At 38.1% G+C, this 17,212-nt stretch overlaps 1 pseudogene; it reads left to right on the forward strand.

Moving 5' to 3' along the window:
* The first annotated feature begins 5,524 nt into the window (after positions 1-5,524).
* LOC707959 (elongation factor 1-gamma pseudogene) lies at positions 5,525-6,822 on the forward strand (annotated as a pseudogene).
* Positions 6,823-17,212: the final 10,390 nt, after the last annotated feature.

Raw genomic sequence — 17,212 nt, forward strand, 5'->3', positions numbered from 1 at the left:
TTGAACCGAAGGTCCTTACTACTGCAATAATGGAGGGAAAAGAGTAAAAGGATTGAAAAGGAAGAGGTAAAACTGTCTGTATTTATAGAAGCCATGACTGGCTTGTGGAAAATCTCAAAGAATCTACAACAATGTTATTAGAAATATTAAGTTTCTAATACTTAACAAGGTTAAGTACTTGTAAATACTTAACAAGGTTGAAGGATACGCAGTTAACATACAAAAATCAATTGCATTTGTACATAGTTGCACAGAACAGTTGGAATTGTAATTAAAATGTGCGTTTTCTAATAGCACCAAAACCATAAAATTCTTAGGTATATATCTAACAAAATAATGACAAATTATGTTTGCTTATAACTATACAATTCTGTTAAAATAAGTAAAAAATGACCCCTAAATAAATAAAGATATTTATTGTATTCATGAATTAGAAGACGCTGGCTCTTCCTAATGGATCTATAGATTCAACAGAGACCTAATCATAATTCTAGCATCATTTTGTATGAAAACAAGCCAACTAATTTTAATATTAAATGGAAAGGCAAATAACTAGAATAACAAAAAAAAATTTGAAACAATAAAACCAGGTAGGACGAAGTCTGAGGCACCACTCAAACTAATATCAAGGCTTCTATAAACCTCAATGATTAAGACAGTATTATATTGGAGAAAGGCTAGGCATATTGATGGAACAGAAGGCAGTCCAGAAATATACTCACATTTGTATGGTCAATTGCTTTTCAATGACGGTGCACAGGTCAACCAATGAAGGAAAGATAATGCTTTCAATACATAATGGGAAGCAATTGGATGAAAAGAAATAAGGAATAAGTATTGATCTATATATTGTTATATAAAAAGTAACTCAAAATGGGTCACAGTCCTAAATGTAAAAACGTATACTCTAAAATTTCTTGAAAAAAGTGTAGAGGGAAATATTTGTATCCTTGGATTAGACAAAGGTTTCTTCGACATAATACCAAAAACATGATTGACACAGACAGAAATACACTGTTAAGAAACAGCAAAGACAAACCATAGATTAGGAAAAAACTCATATATTTGTTAAAAGATTTGGAGCCAGTGTACATAAATTATGTTTTCAAAACTAAGTAATAGGAAAACAACCCAATTTAAACAAAAGGGGAAAAATATTTGAATAGAAATTTAGAGTAGACATGTGGAGGACAAGGATATGAAAAGATAATCTGCACCACTTGACATTAGAGAAATGAAAATCAAAACCATAATGAGATATTGCTACCCACCTATCTAAAACTAAAAAATTAAAAACCAAATAAAAAAGCTAAAAAAAATAAAAAACAAAATAAAAAATAGCAAGTGCTAAACAGTATGTAGAGAAACTAAAACTCTCATACCTCGTTGGTGGGAATGTAACATAAGAAAACAGTTTGGCAGTATATATAATCATATAAGTATATATACTTATTATATAACCGTATAAGTATTTACCCAGCAATCTCACTCTTAGATACATACTCAAGTGAAATCGATATTTACATTTACACAAAAACCACAGATGAATGTTTATAGTGTCTGTAATAACCCTAAACTTAAGCTCTAGTATGTCCACATAATAAAATATTACTCAGCACCATTAGGAATGACTCACTAATCTGTGCAACGCCATGAATGAATTTCAAAGTATTATTCTAAGTGGTGGGAGCCAGACTCAAAATGCTGCAACTGTATAATTCTAATTTCATTTATATAATGTTTTGAAAAAGCAGAACTATAGCAACAAAAAGCAGAACTTTGGTGGTTAGGGGCTGAGCAGGGAGGGGAAGGCTTACTATAAATGAGCACAAAGGAATTCTTCTGGATGGTGGACATTTTGTGTCATGAGTATAGACTGGTGACAAAATCGTTTGTGTTTGACAAAACTCATAGAAGGTACTTTAAAGGGTAAATTTAAACTGTATGTAAAATATACCTTGATGTTTAACTATGTGTAAATTATACCCTAATACAGGAAAAGTGTATTTATAATAGCCTTGATGGTGATGGTAGTGATTAGACTATATGTGAACTGGTGGTTATGCTTTCATGCCATTTCTGCAGCAAACTTTCTGGGTAATCTTGAATACCTCTTTTCTCCCTTCATAGGTCTAAGTTTCTTCATTTTCCAGTGATAAATTTGGATGGGATAATGACTAGAGTTTCTTCTAGCATTGGCATTCTGTGACGACTGAAGATATGATTTCTGAGGTTGTTTTTATGTTCCCTCAATCTTTGAAACCAGATGCTTTTGTTAAGGTTTGGGCTGGGCCCACATTCTGAGACATTTCCTTACATGACAGGTAGGTGTGTGTTTGTGCATGAGGACGGCTAGAGGTAATCTGGCCACCACCCTTTATCCTTCCCATGCCTCCTTCACCAAGCTGTTTATGACTGATCTGTGAACAGCTGCCATTAACAGCAACCCAGAGCCTGAAGATGAATTTAAAAAAACAAAACCCCCAAACATCTTGTACATTATCAGGTATCCTGTTGTCTCTCTTGATTGAACAACTCAATAGAGTATAATGAAAATAATTCCCATTCTTAATGCCTGCCCCCAGGTGGGAACTCACGCATTCTTTACAATTATCCTGCCCACAAATGTAGGTCATTGTGGATATAATTATCCTCATTTTGTAAATTATTAAAAAGAAAAAAAAACATACTAGCAGCAGCAATGACACAATAAAACAAACTAAGGCGTGAACATTTTAATTTACTACTCTATTATCAATCCACAAGTAAGTGGCAGAACTAGGACTTAAACTCACTGCTATCTGATACTAAAACCATTAATAAAAATGCATCTAACAGGGTTCCAGTCTGAAATATGGGAACCCGGTTACTGTTCATGTACGTATTTATCTATTCCTTAATTTATTCATTTATTGACAGATATCTTGTAACCTGCAAAGTATCAGGAAAGACACCGTGGATAACAGATACAAGAGTAGATTGGATAGGCACTACCCCGCCACCATGGAACCTACATTTTAGTAGGGGGCGAATGAAAAACCTCCGCAGGGAATTACACTTCAGCATTGTAATTGCTACAATAGAATATTGTGGGCAGATAAAGGAAGACCAAGGAAATCTCCCCAAGGAAAGTTATCTATGCTGAGATGTGAGAGAAAAGTAGGAGTTAGGCAAAGATTTACAGGCAGGAAAAAAAAATCACAACAAATGAGAAACTTAAGTAGTTCAGTAGGACAGGGACTTGAAGTAAAGTGTCACGGAGCAGAGTAAAAAGAAACTGAAAAATATCTAGGGCTTGACTCATCCGGAATTCTGTGAAGTTTTTAAAATGGCTGGAACTTTTTCTAAGAGCAATATGCAAGGGTTTTAAATAGAGAAGTGACATGATCAGATTTTATTTTCCAGTTTCCTTGATCAGTAGTAGAAAATGAGAGTGAACCAACACTGAAGGCAAAGAGACCATTTAGGAAATCATTATTATCATTATAATCACATTGTTATAATAATGACCATATGATAGTGCTTAGAGATGGGGTTAGAGCCAGTGGTAATGTAACCAAGTGGATAGACTTGAGCAGTAAGTTTTTGTAACTTTATTAGCCCTAATGCTGCAATCTTGACATATATTTTGTAATATACCTTCCATTCTATTAAAATTAGTAGATAAAATATCCTACTAACACACGTAATTTCAGAAGTCCATAAAAAATTAAAACCAATACAAATAAGAATTAAAATTAATAATAATATGTATTTTAATATGGATACACCACCACCAGGAAATTAAGTCCTCCATAGGATTACAAAGTGCCTCCCTGAAGCATTGCCATTTCCATAGAGAACTACAAGATTCAAATGATATTCAGTCAGTCCCATTGCCAGGTGTCAGTGATGACTGGATTTGTTGTGTGAGGGCCAGGGAGATGCCAAGTAAGTTTCTGTCTTTGGTGGCAGTGTGGTTGTGGTATATTACCCAGCATTGTGGATACCCAATGAAGAGAGCTGGGGACAAGGGAAAGATCATGGGTTCCGTATTGGACAGGTTGAATTTAAAGTGATTCTGAGACATTGACACTGGAGATGATTGGCAATTAGGAATTTTGTATGAGTAAATATAAACCTTAAGCCCAGAAAGGAAGACTTTACTTGAGAGATGGATTTGGGGTCATCATTTTACAAATGGAAAACAAAAAAACAAAAAAAAAACAGCCATAGAGCAGATGAGACTCTCTAGGGATAGTGGGTAGAATTAAAAGAGAACACTTAGGTAGGTGCTTGAGGACCACACACAGCAAGAAAGCCCTGCAGGAGAAACTTCAAAAAGACTACTCAGGTGAAAAAGGATAAAAGAGAATACTTAGATCCCATAGAAACCAAGGAAAGAGAGAGTTTATGAAAAGAGGAACTGTTCTGCTGTGTTGGCTACTGCTCAGAGATCTAGGAAGATAAGGTTTGGGATGCTTTACTCATCTAGAAACAAGGAAATCTTTAGTCACCGACAGGAAAATTGTCAGTGTAATGGTGGAATGAGCCTCATTACATTGGTGCCTGGAGGTAGTAGAAGGCAAGGAAATAGATTCCATCAGATTCCACATCTCTCCAAGGGCTTGCATGTCTGTGAAACATGGGTATTGATGTCCCTTGTACACTTCTTCAAATGTAAAGAAGTTCTTCAAATGTAAAGAACTTCAACATAAAGCAGAATAAGATACATCTGTAATGCTGGTATACATAGGAAAAACGGAGAAATCATACTCTGCTTTTGCTAATTCTTCTGCTTCCACCATAACTGTCCTGTTAAACTCATCTCTGATTGTTGTAAAACTACTCCAAATGTAAAGTTCCCATGTGATTGTCCTTGTTGTAATGGTTCTCAAAGATGTTTAACACCAGGCCAGTGGCTCATGCCTATATCCAAGCACTTTGGGAGGTGGAGGCAGGTGGATCACCTGAGATCAGGAGTTTGAGACCAGCCTGGCCAACATAGTGAAGACCCGTCTCTACTAAAAATACAAAAATTAGGCCGGGCATGGTGGCTCACGCCTGTAATCTCAGCACTTTGGGAGGCCGAGACGGGTGGATAACGAGGTCAGGAGATCGAGATCATCCTGGCCAACACGGTGAAACCCCGTCTCTCCTGAAAAACAAAACATTAGCCGAGCATCGTGGCAGGCGCCTGTAGTCCCAGCTACTCGGGAGGCTGAGGCAGGAGAATGGCATAAACCCGGGAGGCGGAGCTTGCAGTGAGCTGAGATGGCGCCACTGCACTCCAGCCTGGACAGCACAGTGAGACTCCATCTCAAAAAAAAAAAAAATTAGCTGGGGGTGGTGGCAGGTGCCTGTAATCCCAGCTACTCGGGAGACTGAGACAGGAGAATCACTTGAACTTGGAGGCAGAGGTTGTAGTGAGCTGAGATTGTGCCATTGCACTCCACCAGCCTGGGCGACAAGAGGGAAACTTCGTCTAAAAAAAAAAAAGTTTTTGTTTACTTTGTTGCAGCATGAAGAGCCCCACCCCCTTTCTCTGTCGAATCACCAAGGCGGCTGGGAGCCTGAACACATGTCCTGAAAACTGGAGGGCTGGTGTATGACGAGCAGGCCCTCATTGTTGCTCAGTAATGCGGGGCTCAGATTCGCATGCTCTATGCTCACTTCTACTTTGACCAAACCAACCATACCCCTGAATTTCCTTCCCACAAGGTTCTAGTGTTTGAGGGTGATGATGGATTCTCTGTGTGGGAGAGCAATGCTATTGCCACCTATGTGAGCAATGAGGAGCTGTGGGGAAGTGCTCCAGAGGCAGCAGCCCAGGCAGTGCAGTGGGTGAAGTTTGCTGATGATAGCCAGTACCTGGGTGCTTCCACTTTGGGCAAAATGCACCATGACAAACAGGCCACCAGGATGCAAGGGAGGAGGTGAGGTGAAATCTGGGGCTGCTGGATGCTCACTTGAAGATGAGGATTTTTCTGGTGGGTGAACGAGTGACACTGGCTGACATCATAGTTATCTGCACCTTGTTGCGACTCTATAAACAGGTAGATTCTAGAGCTTTCTTTCTACCAGGGCATTCTCATGATCAACCGCTGTTTCGTCACCTACATTTACCAGCCTCAGTTCTAGGCTGTCTTGGGTGGAAATGAAACTGTGTGAGAACATGGCCCACTTTGATGCTAAAATATTTGGAGAGAGTCAGCCTAAAAAGGACACTCCACGGAAAGAGAGGAGCTCACGGGAAGAGAAACAGAAGCCCCAAGGTGAGCAGAAGGAGAAGGTGGCCGCCCCTACTCCTGAGGCAGAGATGGAAGAATGTGAGCAGCCCAAGAATACCTTTGAGTTGGATGAATTTTAAGCACAAGTACTCCATCGAGGACACACCCTCTGAGGCACTGCCATGTTTTGGGGAGCACTTTGATAAAGATGGCTGGTCCCTGTGATACTCTTGAGTATCTCTTCCCTGAAGAACTCACCCAAACCTTCACGAGTCGCAGTCTCATTGGAATGTTCCAGCGATTGGACGAGCTGAGGAGGATGCCTTTGCCAGTGTCATCCTCTTTGGAATTAACAATAGCAGCTCCATTTCTGGAGTCTGGGTCTTCCAAGGCCAAGAGCTTGCCTTTCCAGAGTCCAGACTGGCAGGTGGACTCTGAGTCATATAAAAGGTGGGAACTGGATCCTGGAAGCAAGGAGACCCAGACACTGGTTGGAGAATACTTTTCCTGGGAGGGGGTCTTCAAGCATTTGGGCAAAGCCTTCAGTAAGGGCAAGATCTCCAAGAGAACATTTTTTTACCATTGTCTAGCAGCCTGCACCTGCCCTTCATGAAGATGGGGATCATTAAAGGAAATTGAACATTGGCAATAAAAAGATGTTTTCGTTCAACTGCTCATCAGCTGTTTAGAACCCCATTCTGTTGTTTCCCTGAGTATAATCCAGACTTTGTTTTCACACTTCCAAAGATGAGTGGTCCACTAGGGCAACTTACTAGGTGCCAGATACTTTGGACTCTAAAGTCAGATGGAAGTGGGTTTAGATGCTGCCTCTGTCAAATCTTTGACTGTGATATCTTGGACAAAGTATTTAAGCTAAATGTCTGGGGTTATTTTTTTTTTTTTAATGTGAAATGGGAATTATAACACCTAGCTCTCAGACTTGTTAAAAGACTCACATGTGATGATGCATGTAAACAGCAAATAGCACAGCCTTTGACACAGAATATGTTAACATATAATAGATTTAAAAACTTACAATTTTAATTGAAAAAAGGACAATTAAAAATAATTATTTAATTGAAAAAGCATTCTTTTCAATTATAAGATTCTTTTTTAATTGAAAAGAATTTAAATTTAATTTTTCAAGTAAAAAACAATTCTTTTCAATTAAAGAAGAATCCTGTAATTGAACAAAAATTATTTTTCAATTAAAAAAGAATTTTTAATGAAAACAACAAGAAAGATTCTACCAGTCTTTGATTGGTGAAATATTTCTTAATCATTTTGGCTGAAAGTGTCTTTCTCTAATTCCCAAGCATTGGCCATAGTTATTGCTCTTGGAAGTGACCAACAAGTGTAATCTATTTTCCCATTACAGCTCTCCAATCATTAAATCTTCTCTCCTTCATGGTAAGCATCTCAATTTCTTCAAACTTTCCTTAAAGAACATGCTTTTAAGGCCCCTCTCTATCATTGTTGCTACTTTTTAAAATTCGCTCCAAGGTGTCCCTATTCATCCAGAATGGAGAAGGTGGAATTTGATCTGATAGTTGAAGGATTATTAAATTTTATGGAATATGTTCAGAGATGGTGATGAGTGACATAAGTTGCAGTGAGGCGGTGGGATCAGAAGTGTTTGCTATAAAGCCTGAGAATGTAGTTTAGGGAGAGTCTTAAATGCTTTTTCAAAGAACCAATTCTAGGCTGGGCGTGGTGGCTCATACTTGTAATCCCAGCACTTTGGGAGGCCAAGGTGGGTGGATCATCTGAGGTCAGGAGTTTGAGATCAGCCTAGCCAACATGGTGAAATCCCCTCTCCACTAAAAATACAAAAATTAGCTGGGCACCATCGTGCTCACCTGTAATCCCAGCTACTCAGGAAGTTGAGGCAGGAGAACTGCTTGAATCCGGAAAGTGGAGGTTGCAGTGAGCTGAGATCGTGCCACTGCACTCCAGCCTGGGCGACAGGGAGAGACTCATGTCCAAAAAAAAAAAAAAAAAAAAAAAAAAAAATCAATTATATTCATATTCATTTGACAGCAAAATATCCTCAGTGTGTTTGGAGTGGGTGTGAGACATGATCAGATGGTCATTTTGGTGCATTATTCGTATAGTGGATGTAAAGGAAAAGAGAGAGAAATAAGGGAATCGTTCATGTGTATTAATTGAGAATCAATATTAATAGTAGTGTGACCTGGAGAAAGAGACAGATGTGAGGTCTATGTTAGCTATTTACAGGAATTATTTTAACTTTCCCTATTTCCTAGAATATCAAATATGAATATGCTTGTCCACTTTTCTTCTTTTAAAACAAATGCTTATTAAATGTCAATTTTTAAAAAACAAAACGTTATTTATAAATGCCAGTACTTTAGTCTGTTTGTGTTGTTATAAAGGAATACCTGAGGCTATAATTTATAAACAAAAGAGGTTTATTTGTCTCACAGCTCTGCAGGCTGTACAAGAAGCATGGTCCCAACATTTGCTTCCAGTGATGTCCTCAGGAAGCTTCCACTCATGGCGGAAGGTGCAGGGGTGCAAGCATCACATGGTGAGGGAGGAGGGACCAGGATAAGGAGCCAGGCTTCTTTTAACAATCAGATTTCTCAGGAATGAATAGAGTGAGAACTCCTTCATTATCGTGAGAACAGTTCATGACAGATCTGCCTCCATGACTCAAACACCTGCCACCAGGGCCCACCTCCAACTTTAAGGATCAAATTTCAACACAAGATTTGAAGAGGACAAATACCCAAACTAGATCATGCAGAGAATTAAAAAAATCAAAAATAAAACATTGGAGATGTTTGTAGTTCAGGATAATGTGATTTTTAAAAAGTTTCATAGAACAGAGAGCATTTGAACTGTACTTATAAGAATGGTTATGTATTAATTCTGTGACAAAAGAAAATATGGCATTCCAAGTGGAAAAAACAAGGTGAGCAAAGGAAGGTAAAAGACCAGGTTATATTCAAGGAAAATTTTATTAGTTTACAGTTGTGTTGTCTAATACTGTAGCCACTAGCCATATATGAACACAAAAAATTAGTTAAATCAAATTCAAAAGTCAATTCCACAGTCACACTAGTCACATTCCAAGTGCTTATAAGTTGTATAGAGCTAATGGCTAGTATACTGAACAGCACAGCTATAGAACATTTCCATCATTGCAGAAAGTTCTATTGAGCAGTGCTGGGCTAAAGAATGATGCTGCATATAGAGAAGTAAGAAATTATCAGATTTACACACACGCACACTCACACATACACACACACCCCTGATTTTGAGTCTGAATTTTATTCTGTTGGTATATCAACATCTGTTTTGGTTAAAAGAAACAAAATGTAACTTAAACTGGCTTAAACAACAAATGGAGTTTGTTAGCTCAATTATCTGAAAAGTTCAGAAATAACCTTGGCTTCATAAATAGCTCCTTCGAGCTTTTGCTGAGCTTCCATTTGATCTTCTCTTGTCTTTTTTCTTCTGTGTATTGGCTTTACCCTCAGACTGGCTTTCCAATATAGAAAAATAGCTGAAGTAGCTCTAGGTCTCAAGCTCCCAAATGACATTGTCATACCTGAGACTGGGTAGTTTATAAAGAACAGAAATGTGTTGGCTCACAGTTCTGGAGGCTGGGAAGTCCAAGATCGAGGGACTGCATCTACTGAGGGTCTTGCACCATTACATGGTGGAAGGCATTGTGTGGGTGACAGAAAAAAATAAAGAAAATGAGAGAGAGCAAGCAAAACTCACCTTTACAACAAATCCACTGTTGTGATAATAAACCCACTACTGTGATAACAACATTAATCTATTTATAAGGAAAGAACCGTCATGACCTATACACCTCTTAAAGTCCCTACCCCTCAACACTGTTGCATTGGGGATTAAGTTTCCAACAGAAGAACTTTGCGGAACACATTCAAACCACAGTACACATGATTCAGAAGAAGAGAGCTTATCTTCTTTTTTATTGAGATGAAGTGCTGTTCTTGATGCCCAGGCTGGAGTGCAATGGTACAGTCTCAGCTCACTGCAACCTCCGCCTCCCAGTTTCAAGTGATTCTCCTGCCTTAGCCTCCCAAGTAGCTGGTATTACAGGTGCCCACCACCATGCCCAGCTTTTTTTTTTTTTTTTTTGTATTTTTAGTAGAGATGGGGTTTCACCATGTTGGCCAGGCTAGTCTTGAACTCCTGACCTCAGGTGATCCAACCGCCTCAGCCTCCTAAAGTGCTCTTCTTCTGGATCTTGACCATAGAAAAATAAATTCCTGCACCTTTTTGAACTTGCCCAATTTATGTGCCTGCCCACTCCTGCACTCTTTTGCTATAGCCAAGGGAGTGTCATGTACTGACTGATGCCTGACACAATCAGCGTGGCATGAGAGATAGGATAATGTAAATGGGTTTAGGCCCATCTGGGCCAATCTTTGAGGTGAAGGTGGAGTCAGTTCTACCCATAAGCCATCTGGATTCCACCCAGCCTGGGTGTGGTTAAATGGGGCTCTTTTTAAAAGGCCATTCCTGTTGCAATTCCCAATATGAAATCATTATGTAATTTTATTTTTTTAAATGACAAATCTTTACTTTATTTGACTTGATTAGGTTTGAAAATCTTTAAACTGTAATACAGATAAAACAGAGAAGAGATACAGCAAAGAATAGCCAGAACTGTGTTTTTTTTTAAAGTGTTATGGTTTTATTTAAAAAACATAAATTCACAGAAGGTAATTAAGTTCAAAACTTTAAGGAACTGTTTGTAAGGCACTTAACACACAATATCCATACTGCTATATGAAGAATATTAAAATCCATGCACCGTGTAATTAAATAAAATCTTCATTATCCTATTGCTACTCTCTAAACTGCTCTCATGACACAACAAATAAACAAAAAACAAATTTTAAAAATTATTAAAAACATTACCAAACAAAGAAAAAGTCTTCAAACTAGAGATCTTAGAGTCAGCTATGAAAATGATCAACTCCCCGTGAAAAAAAAAACAGTTTGACACATTATGAATGAAGTGAACCACATTAAATCTGTGTAAAATTAGTCACGTCTTAATTGATGGCTAATCATCACTAACAAAAAAAATGAGAAAAGCTAAAATTCCATATAAATGTATATGGAACTTGACGACGATATCAATGAAAATTTTTCACCCTATAAAATATTACCGTTTACACATTAAAACAGCTCATTTTGCATAATGACAATGTGAAAATAGTAGAACACATACTTCCCATGAAAAGTTACATGTTACTTTCTACAGAAATAACCATAAATGACTATCCTATTGCAAAATCAGCAGGATCAGGGAGTCTGGTTTTAGAATGATTTTGTTATCTCTTTCATTTTCTTATTCTTAACATCTTTTTTCCTCTTTTTCCCCCAAAAGTGCTCTTCTTTATCTTCTACTCTTTCTGTCTTTGTCAGCATAGCTATCATCATGTTTATTCTAAAATTCTTCTTTCTTTGAAAATGAGCAACCTATTTCCTGTTTTCCCTTTTCCAATTCTGAACTTGCTACATCTTGTCCTCATTCTCCTCCTCTTCCTCTTCCTCATATTTTCTGGGTGGACCAGCTCATCTTCCACATCACCTTCATTATCTCTATTTTCATACTCATCCTCTTCTTGGGAGTTGACATTTATTATCTTTCTCCCCAAATCCCTCTAAGTGTGTTTTGTTGCAGCAGTTGAAAAATATACTTTGTCTAAGAACATTTGGGACTGCTAAATAAGTCAAGATTTTACAGAAGTCTACGAAACTGAGCTTTTTAAGTTTTGGTTTCATTCCAAATGAAATCGTTAGAATTTTGGCATTTTCTTGCCAGGACTTCTAAGCCCCCAGAACTAGTATTGTTACTAAGAAAACCAGTCAATGAAAGAATTATGCTTCAGTCATACATAGAAACACTGGGGTTCTTTGAAAAGATCATTCAACCCTTCAATTTCTCCATTGATGACTGGCAACTATTAATGACCAATTTGATCACTCAGGCTTTGCATGACTTCCTCCTCCTCTGTTACCACCGGCCTCATTTTTCCCCTCCCTCCTTCTTGTACTAACTCTGATTTCAAAACTTAAAAAAAATAGAAAATGAATGAAAAGGAAAACAAATATACCACTCACCTCCAACAAAAAGATATGTAAGATAAAGAACAAAATAGCCAACGGAGTTCAAATAGGTGGGATGTTAACTTGGCCTCCTTTTCCTCTTCATCCATACACATCCATAGCTCCTTTCCTTTCAATGGCTGTTCAGAGACTTGCATTATTTTAAAAACATATAATATGATCAGAATTGTAATTTTGGAGTATTATTCAGATGGTGGTGTGTGTAAATTGAACCAGAGAGGAAAAAACCAAGAAGCAGGGAATTAATTAGGAAAGTATTCTATTAACCCAGGCAAGAAAAAAAGTGGGATTAAACAGGCTTTTTTTCTCAGTGGAAAATTAGCAGAGGATAAAATTCCTAGCAGTGTAATGAGGCTATAATTTGTTAGACCTGTCTTGGAAACTAGATGATCAGCAGAGAAATTATAGTGACTTTACTAAGAAAAGGGAGCACAGAAGAAAGATCAGAGGAATGATGGTAAATTCCACTTGGGCACTTATTGAAATTGAGGGGCATCTTCAGCATTTAGGTAAAGTTTTCCCACAGGTAGATGGCAAAATGGAACTGAAAGAGTGGAGTTGAGAGTGGATTCCCAAAGATAGAAAGGCTTGAACAGGCAAAAAAAAAAATGTGCGTAGAGTACCGTAAAAAATCTGTTATGTATAAGAAGAGATACTTAGCAGTGAATCTGAGAAGAAGCAGTGAGGTAACTTGTAGGAGAATTCTGAGAGTTAATTATCTGGAGTTTGAGAAAGGAGAGAATTTAAGGTGGTAAAGCGTGTCTATTTGGGGAGAGAAAAGAGTGAGAGGGTTTCGTGATTATTCTATAAGCACTTGCAAAGGGTTTAACCTCCCAAATAAAAAGACGTATTTCTTTTCCACAGGTAAGAGTGTGGTCCAATTCTAGATGAAATATGTAGGCGCGGAGTAGGAAAAAAAAACACCTCCCATCCCTACTTTTTTTTCTTACTGTTTTTTTCACTCCAGATAAAAGAGAAAGTTGAAATCAGCTTGATGTGGTCTCCACAGAGAGTCAAATACTTCAGCTAGCTTCACGTGGCACTTCCAGAACCACCATCCACCTTTGTTTACCCTGCTTGTGACCCATTGAGGCTTACTTAGTTGAATTATGTCCAAGGGCCTCCTTGCCTCCTGTTTTCCTGATGGGTTTGGACAAGGGTGAACACTGGTGGACCATCACAGGGCAGTAGTAAAGTGTTATTGAGTATTTTCCTTCTGGTTTTCTCCATGCTGCATCACTGCATGTTGACTCTGTCCCCCTGTGGTGTCTTGTCTACAGTAGGGACCAATGGGATTGGGTCTGGTTTTAGCTCAGAGTTGTGATGTAAGCATTAATAAATGACCTACAGGTAAGCACTTCGTAATATCCAGGCTCCATATTTCCAGTTCGACTGCCTAAATTTCCCTTTAAACCTCTGACATTCTATGAGTGTGGACTAGTGCTTTGCTGTTCAGTATAAACTGTGAAACAGCAGGATCTACTTTTCCTAGCAACTTGTTAGAAATGTAGAATTACAGACCCTACTCCAAACCTACTGAATTGGAATCTACATTCTCAAAAGATACCCAGATGATTTGTATGTACATTAGGACTTGGGAAATACTGAGATAGTATACAATTATAGTTAAAGAGTATGGAGTTTAGGGGCAGAGTGACCTGCTTGTGAGTTTTGACTCTTCTATTATTTATTAGTTCTATGAACTTGTGACAAGTTACTGACTTTTTTGAATCTCAAGGTCTAATCTGAAAATAATAATCCTAGGGATGTTGTGAAGAGTCAATAAGACAATGCAATTCTGTGTTGTTGTGCAGCACTTATTCATTAAATACTTACAGTTAAAGCCAGTAAGAAGGAGGCCATTAGCCTGAGATTGTCTCTGTAATAGGAACTCCAACATAAGCAAACCCAAACTCAATTAAATGTAAACAGTAAAACACAAGTTAAGTTTAACCAATCAGAAACCTCCAACTAACCTCTAGCTTGGGATTCTCCACTGCATCACACCCCAATAAAGAAATGCCTAGCTGTAGCCTATCAAGTAACTTCCCTAATTTGCTTTCATGGTTGATCTAAAAAAGCTTGCTACTCCCACTGCAGAGAGGGGCTGTCTGAACTTCTGGTTCTGTTTTCCTTTTGGCTTTCCTGCTTGATTCATGAATCATTCTTTGCTTAAATAAATTCTGTTAAATTTTTGCTTAAGGTTTTTCTTTTAACATTATGGATACCTCCAATGTTCCAAGCACTGTGCTGGGTGCTCAGCAGTCAACAAGACAGACAGTCCCTGGTCTCATCCGGTTTAGGTTGTTTTCGAGTCCTACGGACCACAGTTATGCTTTGGTCCTGGAACGAGGAAGCATGATGCAGTAGATAGATTATTGACCTCAAGGGTGAAAATACATAGATTGCAACCCTCCTTCTTTTAAACGCATACTGAAGGGCCTTAAACAAGTCATTTCAGCTTTATGAATCTTGTCTGCAAATGGAATCTTAAGAATATTCGACTGCTTAAGCATATTCCAAACTGCGTTTCACAGAACACTAAACTTATGAGCTTCTCCGTGGAGGAGATAAGAAAGACACGTGATCAAATAAGTTTGGGAACTTAAGGAAATCACAGGTGAAACATTTATTTAGCTTGAAGTAATTTTCCATTTCTGACCCTTATTATTGACAAAGACTTTCTTTCCTCCTTTCCTTCTTCTTTCTCTCTCTATCTCCCTTCCCTCCTTTCCTCTCGCCCTTCCTCCCTTCTTTCCTTCCTTTTTCTTTCTGTCTGTTGCAGTAATTTGGGAAGATGTTAGACTGTTTCCCTAAGACCATTGATGGATATGATAGTTTGAGGATCTATTTTAGTCAGGAGGGAAGAAGTATTTTTCAAGGGCAGTTCTCCACAGACCTGGTCAGGATGACTCCATGGTTGTCAGATTTCCCAAAAGAAAGCACCAAGGGTTAAGAAAAGGGCAAGAAGGGATTTGGAGCATATCTTTAAGAGTTGTTTGACATTGAGCAAGCCTCTGGCCCCTCAGTTTCTCAGTCTGGAAGAGGGTGTGGGGTCTGCCTGGTGGTTCTGCCATGGTCTGGGAGGCTAAGAGTGTGTCTGAGCTGTATAAAAATCTAATTTTGGAAATGCTTACTTGCCTATGTTTGAGCAGAGAGCTGTGAGTTGGTGTTCATGAATTTTAGAGGCAAACTCTAGTGTTTGTCTTCTTGTTTCAGTTGGAAACTAGGTTTTCTCCAGTGAAAGCTGGCCTTTCTCTCCCAGTTTAAGGACTGGGATGTCCTGTATTTAGTTCAACAAAGGCCTCCTACTTACTTAGATTAAGTACCCAAACCTGTATCACTTGCTTAGAGCACTGATTTCAGAAATATGGACATGATCCAGAATGATGCCTGAAGCTTGTCTCAACTGGTATTTTTTGATTGTTCTCTCATGTAAAGTTCTCAAGCCTTTATTCTGAAGAAGAGAAATACGTCTTATCAAGTTCTACTTTCTTGAACTTATTTTTCTTTGTACTGATAAATGGAATAGAAACTGTGTAAATAAGTACATTCTGGTTTAGTGCAGTGGGAAAGGAAGGAAGAGGGTGATGCATCAACAATTTAGGGCAGGAGGTACAAGAGAGGAGAGGGGTTAGGCATGGAGAAATGGGCACTGAGATTAGAGACGAGGGACCTCTGCTTTCATTCAGAAGAGAGGCTCTTCTACCCACATCAATTCAAGACAAAGGCTCAGGTGCAATGGCCACAGAAAAGCCCCACTTATTCAGAAAGTACAAGGCAGTTGTTAAGAACATAGATTCTGTGGAAGACAAACCCAGACATAAACTCAAGCTCTACAACTTACTGGATATGGTAGGGAAATTTACTCCTTTTAGTTCTTGGTTTGCCATTTTTTAAAATGTGGATAATAAAAGCACTGACCACATAAAGTTGTTTCAAGGATTAAATATGATGATGCATATACTTTATATAATTTTATGTGCTTAGCAATTGATTTATAGACAGCACTTAACACAATTTGCTACTGCTTTTATTTTTATATTATTGTCATTATTATTATAACTTTCATTTATCAAATTAGTGTGTACATTAAATACGTCAGGTCAGCATCATACCTGAGAGAAGAAAGCCTCATAGCCACTCACCTATTTTCATAATTCAACAGAGATTTTGAGGCAATTTAGCACTATGAAAAGAGAATCTTTCTGACCTGTGTGCAAATCCTGGTTCTGCTATTTGACAGGTTGAGAACATTATTTTAACTTCTCTGAAAATTTGCTAGGTTATGAAGATTAAATGGATGATAAATCTGTACACTTAATAGAGGTGCCTATCTTAAATAAGCCTTAGTGATAATAGCTATTATCATTACAAATGTAGAATATTTTACTTCTAAAATACACACAGCTGAAAAAGTTGATAAACCAGATCAGAACGGAAAAATGACTTACCCAACGTTATAGGACTGGAACCAAGATCTTCAAGCTTTGAGCCCTGTGGTTTTGCCTATACATACATAGAACTCTCCGTGAAGGAGTATTTGAAGTACATTTGAGCGGTATGGAGCCCAGTGAACTTGCAGTGAGAGACCAAAGTTAAAATCCAGCTCTGCCACTTAGTGACTGGGTGACTTTGTGCTACCCATGCAACTTGTATGAACTTCCCTTCCCTCATCTTGTAAAATGGTGACAATGACCCTTGTTTGCTTTCCAAGAATGTTGCGAAGTTCAAATGAGATTAAAAAGATGTTCGAAAATTATAGAGAGCAACGGATGTATAAGGGATTCATATTCATATTACATCCTTTAAAATGGCGAGGGAACAGATACTTAATATTAATTTATTATTATATTGAA

Source organism: Macaca mulatta, chromosome 6 (assembly GCF_049350105.2).
Source record: "Macaca mulatta isolate MMU2019108-1 chromosome 6, T2T-MMU8v2.0, whole genome shotgun sequence".
Lineage (NCBI taxonomy): Eukaryota > Metazoa > Chordata > Mammalia > Primates > Cercopithecidae > Macaca > Macaca mulatta.